This window comes from Diabrotica virgifera, chromosome 8, assembly GCF_917563875.1.
Source record: "Diabrotica virgifera virgifera chromosome 8, PGI_DIABVI_V3a".
Taxonomy (NCBI): domain Eukaryota; kingdom Metazoa; phylum Arthropoda; class Insecta; order Coleoptera; family Chrysomelidae; genus Diabrotica; species Diabrotica virgifera.
In genome coordinates this window covers 116,654,870-116,672,914 of record NC_065450.1, presented here as the reverse complement: position 1 = coordinate 116,672,914, position 18,045 = coordinate 116,654,870, and the positions used below count along the sequence as shown (strand labels likewise).

Sequence of the window (18,045 nt, the reverse complement as noted above, 5' to 3'; positions counted from 1 at the left end):
TAAATTAAATTACGAAAACGGTGTTGGCGGAAAGGACTAGGGAAGATGATTCTTTTAAAACAAAAAACTTGAAGAGATACAGTCGGTCAAAGTTGACCGGCATCTGCGACGAAGTTATAAACAACAGGATGGTAATCTTCGAACCATTACCTTTATGTTTCGGTCCTCTTGCTCCATTCACATTTTCATATGTTCAAGAAATTCATATATTATACTTAATAATAAAAATTATCGCTTTTACGCGTAAAAATACCCAAAATACCAAAAAAACTCGGTCGAAGAAAATAAAATCTCAATGTTCAAAATCAATATAGGTACGTAGAAAAATTTTTAATCCGAAGTAGCTCGAGTAAGGTACCTAACTTACGCATTACCAAATACCAAAGATGCTTTATATAGATATATATATATATATATATATATATATACACCGTTCTTAGGCGTCAACGCCCTTCGGTAGGGATCTATGGAGGAGTATTACCAAGCCTCAAGCCCTTATCTCTTGCCGTACCGCTCCTTCATAGGCCGATCAGACGCCAGTTTATTCCAGACCAAGTCTTAGATTCTATTGAATTTTATACTACGGCGTTGGTCTTTTATTAATTAAAAATTTATTTATAAAAACACTGCCTGGGGTAATTGCAGGGTGGATCGAGTAGCTCTGCGGTTACCACAGCCGGTCCCAACCCCGGATAAAATGTGGAGGGTTGATTGGCAAGGTTAGCAATCTACCAATCGGAAAAACGAATACTGCTCAAAGAAACAATGTGAAGCTTCGGAACCGGATTGATCATATGAAGACGACCATGGCGAGAAATAAGGACAAAAGAAAAACATTGATGAGAATTACCATATAGAACATCAGATCACTCAACACTAGAGATCAAGAAATCACCCAAGTATTAGAAGATAAACTATATATACAGATAAACTATATATAGAGAGAAATATATGCGCTCTACAGGAAACAAAAAAGAAAGGAAACGGACAATCAAGATTAGGCGAATATATACTAATCTACAGTGGAGTACAGGCCAAAGAATCCTGGCTCGAGAATTCATGTAAAGAAATAGAAGACCTCCAAAAAGAGCATGACAGTTTCAACCTCCACAAGAAACTTAAATATACCTCCGGAATTAGAAAACAGAAAAATGCTCACGTACATAAAACCGCAGACGGAAAAATTTGTGATCACGAACAACAGTGCAAAGAATGGGAGAGACACATCAGTGACCTTTTTGACGTTGCTTCTCGAGAAAATGCTCCAAATACTACCTGTGACAACCAATTAGACAGAGGTCCCAGTATACTGAAGTCGGAAGTCATAAAAGCAATACAACAAGCCAAAAACAATAAAGCACCTGGACCAGATCAAATCCCAGTTGAGCTACTTAAACTTTTGGATGAGGAAAACATTACCTACTTGACTACTTTCTTTAACAAAATTTACAACGAAGGAAAAATACCAGATGATTGGTTGGAGTCACTGTTTATAACATTACCAAAGAAAAGCAGGCCCACCAAATGCAGCGATTTTAGACTAATCTGTTTGATGAGTCACACACTTAAGATACTTTTACGTATTATACAAAACCGAGTATTCCTTCTGTGCGAAACTAGAATGGGTAATAAGCAATTTGGATTTAGAAATGGTCTAGGAACTAGAGAAGCACTATTTTGTATGCGCGTTCTATTACAAAAAAGTTGTGAATTCCGAAAGAACGTTTATGTTTGTTTCATCGACTTCGAGAAGGCATTCGACCGAGTACAACATGATACACTTTTCGATTGCCTGCAGGCAGCATGACTTGACCACTACGATATAAGACTGCTGAAATACTTATATTACAATCAAGTAGCCTCTATCCAAATTGGAGACAGTCGTACTGAAAAACTGCCGATAAAACGTGGAGTACGACAAGGTTGTGTTTTATCACCCACCCTTTTTAATCTGTACTCTGAAGAAATCTTTAGGGAGGCTTTGGATGACAGACAAGAGGGAGTAAGGCTAGGCGGAGAAGTAATCAACAATATTAGATACGCTGACGATACAGCCATTCTTGCTGAAAATTTACAAGATCTTCAGACACTACTAAATCTAGTCAGTGAAGCAAGCTATCGGAGAGGCCTTAAAATCAACATTTCAAAAACAAAGTGAATGGCAGTTGGAAAGATTAATATAGATCAAGGTCAGCTTTCTCTTGATGGAGAGGAGTTAGAACGGGTAAATCATTTCAAGTACCTTGGCAGCTGGTTAAATATAAATTGTGACTCTGATGAAGAGATAATAACTAGGATCGAAATATCACGGAAGGCTTTTATGACCTGGAAACCAGTTTTATGTAATAGAAACCTGTCGATGAATATTCGAAAGAAGGTGCTGAAATGTTATGTGTGGTCTATCCTATTGTATGGTTGTGAGACATGGACGTTAAAAACCACAATGCTAAACAAAATAGAAGCATTCGAATTGTGGTGCTATCGACGAATCCTAAAGATATCGTGGGTTTCGCACACTTCCAATGAAGATGTTCTTCAAATGATGAATTCGGAATGTCTGCTCATAAGCATCATAAAGAGGAGAAAAACAGAATACTTCGGCCATATAATTAGAGGACCTAAATACCATCTGCTTCGCCTTATAATACAAGGAAAAGTGGAGGGAAAGAGATGGATTGGTCGAAAGAAACTTTCATGGCTGCGTAATATTAGACAATGGTGTGGCTGCACAGTAGAAGAATTATTTCGCGCAGCAGCCGATAGAGAGAGATTTCAAGAAAATTGTAAACATGATGACGGCCAACGTCTGAATACAGACACGGCACCTAAAGAAGAAAAAGATATATAAATAGTATAGGACGCACGCAACGCGTGTATAATATAGGTATATAATTTCTTTTTGGATTGAGAAAAGGCATTGAATTCGCAACCCTCATCTCTACCTCGAGATATTAGTAATTTATATACTATAGGTTGAATTGCGTATGTATAAGTTCGAATCGAACGAAGTTATAATGGTTGGAGGAGGGATAGAGTGTGTACCCGAAGGAGCTTGCGAAGCAAGCGCATAAGGGTTCCAACGGTCCCTACTCCAATCATTATAAGTGATTAGTGTTTAAAGACTTACCTTGACCTTCAACAATATATACCAAAGTGGAAAAATACCCCAACAGTGGCTAAGACCAACTTTATAACAATCCCTAAAAAACCCAATGCCAAAAAATGTGAAGATTATCGAATAATAAGCCTTATGAGCCATCTCCTGAAAACTTTTTTAAAAATTATACATAAAAGAATATATAAAAAGTGTGAAGAACACATGACAAACACACAATTCGGCTTCAGGGATGCATTGGGTACTCGAGAGGCACTTTTTGCAATACAAGTTCTCTTTCAAAGATGTAGAGACGTGAATTGTGATATATATGTGTGTTTTGTTGATTACTAGAAAGCGTTCGATAGAATAAAACATGACGAACTGATGAAAATATTAAATTCAATTGGTCTAGACAGCAGAGATCGCCGTATAATAAACAATATCTATTACGAACAAACTGCAGCTGTTAGAGTAGGGGATCAGTTAACAGACGACATAAAGATAAAAAGAGGTGTGCGACAGGGATGTATATTGTCCCCATTATTGTTCAATACATATTCAGAGCACATTATGAACCTAGCGCTAACGGACATAGATCAGGGAATACTTATAAACGGAGAACGATTGAACAACATAAGATACGCTGATGATACTGTCATTTTTTCAGACAGTCTTGAAGGTCTGCAGACACTTGTCTCCAGGGTGGCAGAAGTAAGTAGCAGGTTTGGGCTTGATTTTAACATCAAAAAAACCAAATACATGGTTGTAAGCAAAAATAACCACCTGGTCAATTACTAGTTAACCAACAACCTATAACACAAATCACCAACTTTTGTTATTTGGGTGCAAACTTAAATGAACAGTGGGACCAATCGACGAAAATTAAGATAAGGATCGAGAAGGCAAGATCAGCTTTCGTCAAAATGAAAAAAATCTTTAACAGCCACGATATAAAATTGGAAATAAAAGTTCGTTTACTAAAATGCTACGTATTATCCGTTCTTTTATATGGCGTGGAGTCATGGACCTTAACTGAAGCATCACTGAAGAGACTCGAAGCATTTGAGATGTGGTGCTATAGACGCATGTTGAGGATTTCCTGGATAGACAGAGTTACCAACGAAGAAGTTCTACATATAATGGGTAAAGAGCGCGAACTAGTCGTAACCATAAAACGTCGCAAACTGGAATACCTGGGCCATATAATGCGCAATGAACAACGATATGACCTACTTCGGACCATACTTCAAGGTAAAGTGCATGGGAAAAGAGGTCCAGGACGAAGAAGAATATCCTGGCTGCATAACCTGCGAAAATGGTTTAACTTAACCACTACCGGACTTTTCAGGGCAGCAGTCAACAAAGTCAGAATAGCCATGTTAGTGTCCAACATCCGTAACGGATAGGCACCATAAGAAGAAGTGTTTAAAGTATTTTTGAAGTGAAAACTTCTGTAGCGATTTTGTGAAGTTTCTGGATGGGGAAGAGGCATTGAATTCGTGACTGTCATCGCTTCACCGAAATAAATTCTGTACGTTTATGTATTATGTGTATGAATTTATAAATAGTATAGGATGCACCCAATGGGTAAATAATGTAGGTACATCACTTCTCTTTGGATGGGGAAAAGCATTGAACTCGCGATCGTTATCGACACGGCAGATATTAGTAATTTATATACTATAGGTTGAATTGCGTATAAGTTCGAACGAAGTTATAATGGTTGGAGGAGGGATAGAGTGTGTACCCGAAGGGGATTGCTTCGTAAGAAGTTTTCACTTCTGTCGGCACTCCCACGAGTGCCCTAATTTTTTTTTCTATTCTCATACTATAATATATCAATTATGATTTCACTACCTGTATCATAATGAACTTCATTATGATACAGATTTTCATTACGATACAGATTTTTAACCAATAGAATCGCGATATGGCATTCGCGATGAAGGTGGCATATGCGCAGTGACCAATGGCGAGTCAAATACATACGCTACAGTTCTCAATATGTAAACAAACTGACACTCACAAACTACTTAATTTGTTTGCGTTACAAAATTAATAAATTTGGATATATTTTTTGTTGTGAATGATCACAGAAAAAATCGTGTATACAACTTGCATTTAATTATCATTATGAAGCTCGTACTCTATACGCATGGCGGCTCGTTTCGTATTCCTCATACTCGCTTCATAATCCATCCTTCACCTCCTTCATAATCCATAACCACCATTAAATGCTCGTTGCATAATATACTATTTCATTTCTGATATTGCATTTTTCTGATCGTTCTAGACTAGACCAAATAGACCTTAATCTAATGAGGACATGGCTATGAATGGTGATATCGTTTATCTTGATATGTTACCGACAACAAGCCATGATTTGGAGGATATTGTGGTTTACGATAAAATATATTCAGTAATAAAAGTACAATTACTTACGACAATCCAACAATTCTAAATATATTATATAATTTACACTCAAACTTATATGGAATAACCATGTACTTATTTCAAACCAATATTTTTTTTATTTCTTTTGAAAAAACTTGTTATTTTTGCGAATAATAATAAAGGTTTTTTGTTAAAAATAAACAAACGGATAAATTAAATAGCACAACTCGGTACGTTATAAGCCTTATGTGGGGTTATCGGACTATAAACGGGAAATATTATTGGTCTTATGGAGCAAGGAATGTCTCAAAGCAGCGGTTCTCAATCTTCTTGAGTCATGTACCACCTACTGTTCCTTTTATTATTTTTGGTACCACCTGTATTTTTAGATTGTATTATCAAGACTTACTAAGTACATACTACTATTTAAATTTTTTTTGTGTTTTGTGTACCACTGCAAATCATGATATGTACCACCAGTGGTACATGTACCACAGATTGAGAACCGCTGTCTCAAAGGAACATAGCTGCAATAGTAGGCGTAACACTAGGAAATAATTAGAAAAGCTTAAAATAGAGCAAGGCAAAGTAGCTAACAGTAACAACGGCTCGCCACGATAGTTTCATTGTCCAAACAAGTAGAAGAGACCCAACCATTTCTCATCTGCAGCTCCAAAGCCAGTTATTTTATCAGCTGGACAAAGGCAGCTTGGACAGATCGTGTCCAAGGAGTATACAGCAGGAGACACTTACGGGTTCCCGAGTTATCCAGGCTGCACAAGATGGATCGCTTAAATTGGTGTCTTCAATACCAAAACTTGATAACTGGGAATTGGTAAAAAGTTCTATTGTTAGACGAAACCAGGATTTGTGTCACCGACGAATTCATGTAGGTACAGAGAGCAAGGAAGATACGCAAGAACGGAAACTGTCAGATCTGTTCAAAGATATAACGGAGGAAGTGTCATGTTCTGAGAAGGCATTGTAAGTTTCATGTATGATAATACACCTCCACATACCAGCAGAGTGACTACAGACTACAGACTTTCCACAGAGGTCTCAGAGAGGTATTATACTATTGTGGATTACGGTCCTGGATAAGTTATTTACTATTTTGATAAAAAACGCAATAAAAGAAAGTGCTACCAAGGTTATTTTAAACATATACAACAAAAAAGGAACTATCATACATTAACGTTTTAAAATACGTTTTTCACTTCTACTAGAAACAGTGAAAACGCATCGGATACGAAATTATAAAAAATAGGTATCAATATCAAAGTGTCTTGACCGGTAACAAAAAAAACCAGTGGCTTAAATCTCATGTATTTTAACAATATAAACATTATATTTTTTAATTGTAGTAATTAAATTAGATACAATAATTTGTTTCTGAGCTTACACTATCATTTACAATAATTTCTTTCTGATGATTAATTTGTCTTCGATTGCGGTAGAAATCAGAGACAATAGATAACAGATAACGCCCACCGTAGCAGAGGTCGTTCACCAAAACGTTGTCATAGGAATTGGATGACAGAGGCACAAGATTGAAACAGATGGGAAATTAATTATGAGGGAGATCTATGTCCAGCAGTGGACAAGCGAATATTGAATGAAGATGATGAAGATGCAATAGAAATGATTAAACAGACTGCAATAACAATAAGAGTTTTTCGCCTCTTCAAAGTAAGTCTTCAGTTGGTAAGAAAAGTGTTACGTAGAAATGGAGGATGAAGGTGAGGCGGAGGTTTATTCAATGTTTCTATTCAAAGGAGTATTCCAACTCATGTTACTTAACGGCCCTTAAATTCAGCTTGTTGGGTTATGCAGGTTGTTACTGTTGTTACTTACAATATTTGAGGGGTCTAGCTGCGCAGAGTTGAACAGTGCCCATCAAGAAGTTCGTTGTCTACTAAGTGTATGAACTTAGCTGCCAAAAATAGAACTTTATGTTTAGGAATTCTGCTAACAACTTACTTTCGGCGATGGCAGGGCGGCTTAACAGTAATTGATGCATGGCGATTGGTGCATGAATGCTGAATGATAATCGCGACTTCGGTTCATAACCTTCTTAAGATCTTCCTATCGATTGCCATAAGGATGTTCAATTGGCGTTTATATGACACCACGACACCACGTAGAAAAGCGCCCTGTACTCGACATAGGGTTTTATATACGTTTTGTAAGTATGGAGTATGGAGTATGGAGGAGAGTCTGGTGGTGAATGTTCCCTAATTCACCACACAACACGCGGTGCACCTAGGAGAGTGGCCCTTCTTCTCACTCGTTTGTGGTAATTTTGAAATCAGTGTTACAGTTGAGTGTCAGTAAATTCACGCCCAAGTATGATACTGATGATGGTCTTAAGTTTAAGTTAAGGGTTTCTCTGTGAAGCATTATCTGGTTTTGATGAAGACGGGATAAGTTAGGGTGTGTAAAAAGAATAAGTTGAGTTTTGGTGTGGTTTAGTGTGACTTTTAATTTGTAACAATATCTCACGATGGATTTGAGATTGATCTATATATCTAATATCCTTTTAAATCCTATTGCGCTCTCTACAATCTAACTCATGCTATGAGTACGAGACTTCTTTTTTTCTTTTGGCATCATAATCGGGGATGGTTCTTTCTGCTTATGTCCTTGTATTCGGACTTTTCTTGTGTCCTTATCCTCCTTTGTCTTATATTCATGGTTTTCCTTGTGGTCTTCCACGTTATTCAGCTATCTCGTTCTGGGTCATCCTTTTTTTTTCGTCTATATGAGTAAGAGAATTTTGGTAAAATTGACAAAAAATAATTGCTAAATAGGTAATAATTACTAAATAGTTAGTAATTTTGCCAATTTTGGCAAAATTGACAAAAAACAAAAAAATTACCCACTAAAATCACTAGCCAGTTGTGTCTGAGTTTAGCGAACCGACTATACAAAAATTCCCGTCACAGTTCGGACGAGAATTTTAGTTATTAACAAATAAGTGTCAAAAATGGCAGTTTTTTCGTTTAAATCGTCACAGGTAAAAATACTGTAATTACATATCTTATTTATAGTATCCTACTTTTAGTAGATGAGCAAAGGTTAAAAATGGTCTAAATGGGTAAAATTTTTGAATTTTGGTCCGATCATTTGTTGTTCGGAAATTTCAAAATAAAACTAAAATTTCGAAAATAAAAAATTTGCTATAACTTTTGCGAAAACGGCCTTTAGACTTTCATATTGCATGAAAAGTTGAATCAAACAGTCCATATAATGCACAAAAAAGTTTTAATTTGTTTATCCCAATGAGCTTTTTTGCAATCTTATTGTTCAGAAAATAAGAATGATATAGCAGTTCTGTGGAAACCACGTGAAAGAAGAATAGTTATGTTTTCAATGAATTTAAAAAAAAAATCAGTAAAAAGTCATTTTTATCATTCCGAAAACATTTTACTAAAGTAGAGTCACTTTTGGCTTATAAACAATTTGAATAACTTTGGTAATACTACTCTAGATTAAAACTACTTTGGGATTTGAAAAGCTGGTATTTTTACACGAATTTTCAAAAAAAAAACTTTTCGCCTAGGTTGATTACGGTCAAAGTTAGCCACTTTTTTTATTTAATTCACAGCTACTTTGCTTGTAACAGTTAAGCAACCTAACTAGCAAACTAGCGCCATTTTGAAGCTTAAGGTATATAGTTTCTGTGTAAAAGTTTTAGTAAACTTTGAACTTCAACAAAGCGGTTAATAAAGGAAAAAGACTAAGTTTTCACTCTAATGGCATATAAAACTACATAATGATATTCTACATCCCACCAGAATGAAAACAATGGGAACCTTCTCTGGTTACACCTCCGAGGCTTCTACAATTTGCAAGCCATACGGATGCTGAGACTAAGGAAGATGAGGGAATTCTACAATTTACAATTCACGTCCCATCTGCTCAGCGCGGTAAAGTTCCAACGAGAATGGTTCCCTTCATACTCCACACAGAGTAAATGTAAATCAAAAATGAATAACCATTTTCAATTTCGTTGCAAAACGAAAACACAGCCGAACCATATTCTAGTCCAATCAGAGAGTGCTGCAAGCACGCCTACCGGTTTCGAAACTTATTAGTCTCTCATCAGGAGGCACATATGCTGCTCTCCCTGATCCAACCAAAACAAACGTTTGTTTTCATTCTGGTGGGATGTAGAATAGCATTATGTTGTTTTATATGCCATTAGAGTGAAAACTTAGTCTTTTTGCTAGCAGTTGCCGCTAGGGCATCTATGCCATTTCGTTCGTTGCAATCCGGGACTGCACGCTGGGGTTTGTTTTGGTTGGATCAGGGAGAGCAGCATATGTGCCTCCTGATGAGAGACTAATAAGTTTCGAAACCGGTAGGGGTGCTTGCAGCACTCTCTGATTGGACTAGAATATGGTTCGGCTGTGTTTTCGTTTTGCAACGAAATTGAAAATGGTTATTCATTTTTGATTTACATTTACTCTGTGTGGAGTATGAAGGGAACCATTCTCGTTGGAACTTTACCGCGCTGAGCAGATGGGACGTGAATTGTAAATTGTAGAATTCCCTCATCTTCATTAGTCTCAGCATCCGTATGGCTTGCAAATTGTAGAAGCCTCGGAGGTGTAACCAGAGAAGGTTCCCATTGTTTTCATTCTGGTGGGATGTAGAATAGCATTATGTTGTTTTATATGCCATTAGAGTGAAAACTTAGTCTTTTTGCTAGCAGTTGCCGCTAGGGCATCTATGCCATTTCGTTCGTTGCAATCCGGGACTGCACGCTGGGGTTTGTTTTGGTTGGATCAGGGAAAGCAGCATATGTGCCTCCTGATGAGAGACTAATAAGTTTCGAAACCGGTAGGCGTGCTTGCAGCACTCTCTGATTGGACTAGAATATGGTTCGGCTGTGTTTTCGTTTTGCAACGAAATTGAAAATGGTTATTCATTTTTGATTTACATTTACTCTGTGTGGAGTATGAAGGGAACCATTCTCGTTGGAACTTTACCGCGCTGAGCAGATGGGACGTGAATTGTAAATTGTAGAATTCCCTCATCTTCCTTAGTCTCAGCATCCGTATGGCTTGCAAATTGTAGAAGCCTCGGAGGTGTAACCAGAGAAGGTTCCCATTGTTTTCATTCTGGTGGGATGTAGAATAGCATTATGTTGTTTTATATGCCATTAGAGTGAAAACTTAGTCGTTTTGCTAGCAGTTGCCCCTAGGGCATCTATGCCATTTCGTTCGTTGCAATCCGGGACTGCACGCTGGGGTTTGTTTTGGTTGGATCAGGGAAAGCAGCATATGTGCCTCCTGATGAGAGACTAATAAGTTTCGAAACCGGTAGGGGTGCTTGCAGCACTCTCTGATTGGACTAGAATATGGTTCGGCTGTGTTTTCGTTTTGCAACGAAATTGAAAATGGTTATTCATTTTCGGTTAATAAAGCTTTAAAAATTACGTCCTAACGAAATCGATTCGTGGTCGATGGAGGGGAATTATTAAAATCCGTGTACTCAAAAAATGAAATTGATTCTTCAAACGTATGCTGCGATTAATATCACCGGAGCTTGTTGATGGATTTTGATCATAATTTTTTCAATTTGTGTATACTCGTAGTCTTGTAGATTACGTTATGTACACATATCCCCACTTAACATTACAAAATGTTAGGGGGAAGCCCCCTTATCACTCAGAGATATGAAAAATAGATTACGATCGATTCTAAGACCTACCGAATATTCATATATAATTTCATAAAAATCGGTCAAGCGGTCTCAGAAGAGTATGGCAACTAACACTATAACAGGAGGATTTTATAGATGTAAATATATAGATGGCTATTAAAAAATGGGAGTTGGTGATAGAAGAGTGAAAATTAAGGGTTGTATGTATTTTGTAATTCTACACCATATAAAATTAAGGTAGACAATTTTGTCCAAAAAAAATTAAAAAAATGTAAGGGAGGCAACCCCCTTATAATTGATGGGTATGAAAAATAGATTAAAATCTATTCTCGGTCCTACAGGATATACGTGTAAAATTTCATAAAAATCGGTCTTGTCGTTTCGGAGGAGTATGGTAACTAAAACTGATACAGGAGAATTTTATGTTGTAGAAGTAACTGTGAAGTAAATAATAAAAATGGCTAACTTTGACCGCATTTAACCTAGAACTAGGCGAAAAGTTTTTTTTGAAAATTCGTGTAAAAATACCAGCTTTTGAAATCCCAAAGTAGATTTACTCTACAGTCAATATTAACAAATCTATTCAAATTGTTTTTAAGCCCAAAACGACTGTACTTTAGTAAAATGTTTTCGGAATGATAAAAATGACTTTTGATTGATTTTTTAAAATTCTTTGAAAATATAAGTGTTCTTCTTTCATGTAGTTCCCACAGAATTGCTGTATCATTATTATTTTCTGAACAATAACATTGCAAAAAAGCTCTTTGGGATAAACAAATTGAATAAAATTTAAACTAATTGAAGAATCGTCTTGAATTTTTTTGTGCATGATATTTACTGGTTGTCTCAACTTTTCATGCAATATCAAAGTCTTAAGTTCATTTTCGCAGAAGTTATAGCAAATTTTTTATTTTCGAAATTTTAGTCTTATTTTGCAAATGATCGGACAAAACTTCGAAAACTGCTGTTTTGAGCCCTTGCTCATCTACAAAAAGTTGAATGCTCTAAATAAGATATTTAATTACCCTATTTTTACCTGTAGCGATTTAAACGAAAAAACTGCCATTTTTGACACATTTGTGTTAATAACTAAAATTCTCGTCCGAACTGTGACGGGCATTTTTGTATTTATACATAATGTATTAGGTATATATTACCCAAAAAACCTATTTGCAACCTGGCTGTTCAAGTGTTCCGACAAATACCTTATTTTCTGGACTACATGTCAAATGACAGGAATTATATTGATGGTAAATAGCAGTCTGATTTTTGCATGAGAGTTTAATGAAAGGGTAACAAATCAGTTGGAAGTTCTGACCGACAAAATACATGGAACGTTTTCGTAGTCTGACGTTCGAAACTTTTAACCTGTTCCACAATTAAAACTTCCCCTGTTCCAGTGTTCCAGTACATCAAAGTTTGTCCGACTAGACACCGTTAAGGTATTAACAAATTTTCAGCGTGCTATTAATAAACTTTTTTTGGTACGGTACGAGGGATCCAGGCCTATAATGCATCAGCTCCTTTTTATACTATTTGCATGAGTAACTTATTATTCTAATGAGTTTTTACCTTATAAACAAAAAATAAACATAATTTAAATACTTTCGAAGTAATGAAACCGTTACGATCAATTGGTCAACGGGCTTTTTATTCGTGTATATTTATATCAGTAATTTCTTAGGAACTTTGAAAGTGAAAGCGGAAATTGATCAATTGATTCTCTTCCTATATAATATATTTATAGCAATTACTTTTATTAGCAGTCTTATTAAGGCATGGGAATATACATATAAAAGTATATTAGTCAGTGACGCCCAATATTTCCAATAAAGAGGTATTAATATAATGAACACATAATTTATGTGAAGACTACAAATACCTGGGAGTAAAGATCACTCAAGACGGAAAATTAGATGCAGCTATTAAGGAACAAAATATACAGGGAAGGAAAGGCATATCCTTACTGAACAGCGTACTGTGGGATAAAAATATTTCTAAGGAAAATAAAAAAAGAATATATAACACTATAATAAAAAGCATCACAACATATGGATGCGAAGTTTGGCCCCTAAAAGACAGAACAGAGAAAATGCTTAGAGCAACAGAAATGGACTTCTGGTGCCGTTCGGCGGGAATATCTAGACGCGACAGAATAACAAACGAGAGAGTCCGAGAAATCATGGGGGTTACACATACTATTGTTGACGACATCAGGACGAAACAACTCAGCTGGTACGGACACGTAAGGAGAATGCCGGAGAATAGAATACCAAGGCAAATCCTCGAATGGCAACCAAGAGGAAGGCGCAGACCAGGAAGGCCTAGAAGAAGTTGGAGAGAAGGAGTTGATAGAGAAATCAGGGACAGAGAACTCGAGGACGATCTATGGAATGACAGAACGAGGTGGAGATTGGAAATTGGAAGACGTCGAAGAACGTTGTAAACCGATATTATACATATACAACACATAATTTATATACCACACGTCAAATAATTATGCAAGGAGGGTTTATACCAGCCGTCACAGACGAAAATGCCACTGAACCTCCAAAAATCATACGAACAAGCTAAATTTTACTGAGAATGTCAATTTTGGGAGCCCGAAACGATGCAAAAAAGTTTGCCACTCCTACCCTTTCCCCTAAAACACCTTTTCCTCATAAGGGAAACGAAAAACATTGATTTACAAAGAATCTGTACGCAGTAGAAAAAAATGTTTCAAACAACAAATTTAGCTGAGATAATTTTGAACACAATATTTATTCGCACTTTTTATGTAGAATGAATGAACTGTTCTCTTAGAAATGACGCTTGAAGCTACCGGCGATTTTTAATGGCAGTTACGCGCGCCATGCCTCATAGCAATTTGTTAAAATTTATATCAACTCAACGCTAAAAATTCGATATCTTTTGATCAGAGTATTCCATCGACAAAAATTAAAATGTTTTTTAAAGGTGAAGAGAGTGGCTTTCATCGACAATTTTTTAATTTTGCCGAAAGTTTCTAGTCAGTGCCGAAAGTCAGTTTCTATAAAACCGTCAAATAAATAATCGTTGCGCAATTTTTGCCATTTTTTACGATTCTCATGAGATCATTAAAATTTAATCATTTTCATTGACCGGTCACTATGGAGTTTTCATTTTTAGAGCCAATCTTAAAAACCTATAACATGAAATTTCGATTTTGAGTTTTGCTAACAAATTTGAGGCATTTGAAATATGCCTAAAAAACGTTGAATTTAAACTTTAACATTACAAACGATCTAAAACGTTTAAAACTGCTTCTTTTCGACTGCACAAGTACATTTTTTGAAATTACATAACGTCAGCTACAAACTCAGCTCAATGCAGTCTTCGTGATAGCATTTCCAGTGGCGTGAGGTCGTTTGTAACGTGAAAGTTTAAATTATTCACACATTTTGATTTTTGTCTATAGGACACTCTGATTGGGGTGAAGAGCTAGTTCGCGTCCGTAGTAGAATTAGAATACTACACGTGCGCCCTGGGTAATGCTAAATGAACTAGCACATACTGGCAGTCAGACAATCCTTAGGATCTTCTGACCAAACAACACTTCCAACGAAAGACGATAAACAAAATAAACGGCCCTTTTGAGGACCGCACAACCAGACCAATCGGACCTATAGTTCGAATTTGCCATATAAACATAGAATGCATAAGCTATGCTAAAAGCCAGTTTCTATCAAAACTATCAAAAGATAACAACATTGACTTAGTTGCTATACAGGAAACCCACTGCGAAACAGAGAAGCAACTACAAAAAAGGGGCAAAATACCGGGCTATGAACTATTAGGCGCAACTTACCACCGAACATACGGCACAGCCACATATGTCAAAGAAGATATTGAAAATGCTTCGCTAATCTCTACTTCCACTGACGACTGTATTTATAATGTGGTCACAAAAATCGCAAGCATTACCGTGTCCAACATTTACAAGCGCCACCTGCTACGTCTTGGCCAGCCCAAGCAATTGAAGTACATCCTCACCCTGCTGTATACGTTGGAGATTACAATAGCCATCATGAACAGTGGAGGTACAAAAATAGTGATGCGAATGGGAATGCTTTAATAAAATGGGCAGAAGACGAACGCCTGTACCTTTTGTTTGATGTCAAAGATCGACTAAGCCTTCAGATCCGCGGCATGGAAGCGGGAATACAACCCCGACCTATGCTTCGTTTCGACCGACAACAAAGACTTACCTCTAGGGGCTTCACGAAGAGTTCTAACTTATTTCCCACACAGCCAACATCGACCAGTAATAATAGAAGTAGGGACGCAAATCCGTTTAATTAGTTCTATCCCACGTCCAAGATGGAATTTTAAAAAGGCCAACTGGATTGACTTCTCTGCGGATCTGGATAAATGCCTAGGGTGGATTACACCTAATATCAAAAACTATCACAGATTTGTTGGTGCCGTGCTAAGTGTAGCCAAAAAATACATACCAAGAGGCTATCGCAAAGAATATATCCCTGGGTGGTCAGAAAATAGCGAGGAATTATATCAGAGCTTTCTTGAAACTAGCGACCAAGAAATAGGGGATGAACTACTTTACAGCCTAGACGCCGCTACAAGCCAAAAGTGGACCGAAACAGTAGAAAGTCTAAACTTCCAGAAATCAAGCAGACAGGCATGGTCATGGTCATTATTAAGAAAATTAGAGAGAACTTAAAACTTTAAAACATGTAGTCACAGAAACGGAGCATTCCCTCCCCTTCACCAGCGAAGACATATCAGAGGATCTTAAAGACGGTAAGCCAGCAAAAGCACCAGGATTGAGTAATATTCACCCTGAATTCCTAATAAATTGTGGCAAGTATACAAAAGTTTGTCTGGCTCTATTTTTCACAGACATCATGGAAACTGGAAATATTCCACAAGAACTAAAGCGCTCTAAGATAATAGCCATACTAAAGCCAGGCAAACCCGCCGACAACCTAAAAAACTACAGACCAATTGCGCTTCTTTCTGCCATCTACAAACTATTAGGGAGGCTTATATACAATAGAATCAGCACAGAATTGTTCCAGGTGATCCCAGTCGAACAAGCAGATTTTCGACCAGAACGAAGCTGCGCGGACCAGGTAATGTCACTCACCACCTACATCGAAGCGGGTTTCCAAAGAAGACTTAAAACTTCAGCGGCATTTTTTGATCTCTCGGCAGCTTACGATACAGTATGGAGAGAGAGCCTTATATACAAAATTCTCCGTGCAATCCCCTGTAAACCAATAGCACGCCTAATAGATAGCATGCTCAACGACCGAATGTTTCAAGTAGTGATAGGCACAGATATCAGCCCACCAACGAAACTTAAGAATGGTCTACCACAGGGGTCAGTGCTCTCTCCACTACTATTTAGCTTATACTTAGCAGATATGCCGGAAACACAATCAAGAAAGTTCGGATACGCCGATGACTGGGCCGTCACTACACAATGCAGAACACTAGAAACGTCTGAAGAAGTTCTGACGGCAGACTTATATATATTGGGCAAATATTTTCGCAAGTGGCGACTTCAACCAAATGCATCCAAAACAGAAGTTAGTTGCTTTCACCTGAACAATAAACTTGCTGGAAAAGAACTCAACATACGATTTGAAAATACCACACTTACCCACAACAAAACACCGAAGTACCTGGGCGTAACACTAGACAGAACGCTATCATTTAAAGAGCATTTAACAAAAACTGCCCAAAAGTTGAGTACAAGAAATAACATCATACAGAAGCTCTGCGGTACCACCTGGGGAGCATCGGCTTCCACTCTCCGCTCTACTGCCTTAGCCCTTGTTTTCTCGACCGCTGAATATTGTGCTCCAGTTTGGCTACACAGCCCACACGTAAAAAAGGTCGACACTCAGCTGCACAGCACTATAAGGATGATAGCTGGTACAATTAAATCAACTCCCACCCAATGGCTTCCAGTATTAAGTCACATCCACCTCCACATTTACGACGAGTTGACGCACTTACACGTGAATACAAAAAGATCATGAACAATATAAATCTGCCGATCCACCAAGATACCGAGGATGCACGAAATACCGTTCTCCGCTCTAGAAAACCACCATTAAAAACGGCAAGAATGATACATGAGGAGTTCAACATCACGAATGCATGGTCCCAAGAATGGAACGCATGGCAAAGTAACATGCCCTGCATGAAAACATGGTCCACTCTAAATAGGATCCGAGCCAGACATGGCAGATGTGCATACATGCTACATAAATGGGGAAAGAACTCGCCGTCTCCTAAATGTGACTGTGGGGAGAACCAAACCTTTGACCACATTATTGAAGAGTGTCCCTCAAGATCCTACAATGGTAGCCCTGAAGACACAATGGAAGCCCTGAAGACTTCCTGTTTGCAACTTCAGAGTCAATTGATTATATTAGTACACTTGATGTTTGTTTGTAACTATTTAAAGTTTGTCATATACCTATTAGTCTAGGCGCCAGAGGGGTCACCGTGTCATATTCAATTCTGATGGACAAACTCAACGGTTTCTTATGGATTTTTGGCTGCTGATTACGAATTTCGAGGGGGAATTTCGATCCGAGTGGTCAAAAAATTGCTATAAACAATTTAATTGTTTATAAATTGTTTATAAGGCTCTGGCTCATAAACTAAAAGAGATAAAAAAAATGTTTCAAATAAAATTTGTCCCTTAATAAAAAACGAAGAAAAAACCGTTCACTAAACTTAAATCTAACAATTAGAACTCAAGATATTGTAAAATTAGTGCACAATGCAAATTGCATATTGCAAAATAAGTATTTATCGAAGCTTTATCGATCGTAACTCGGCTTCTACGCATTCAAATAAGTCTTAGAAGGTGTCGTTTTAAATCT

At 37.3% G+C, this 18,045-nt stretch overlaps 1 protein-coding gene across 3 annotated transcripts in view; it reads right to left on the bottom strand.

The window, feature by feature from the left end:
• Nucleotides 1–18,045, bottom strand: part of LOC126889709 (protein FAM107B) — a 412,680-nt gene that overhangs the window by 301,966 nt on the left and 92,669 nt on the right. The gene's annotated exons all lie outside the window — the stretch shown is intronic.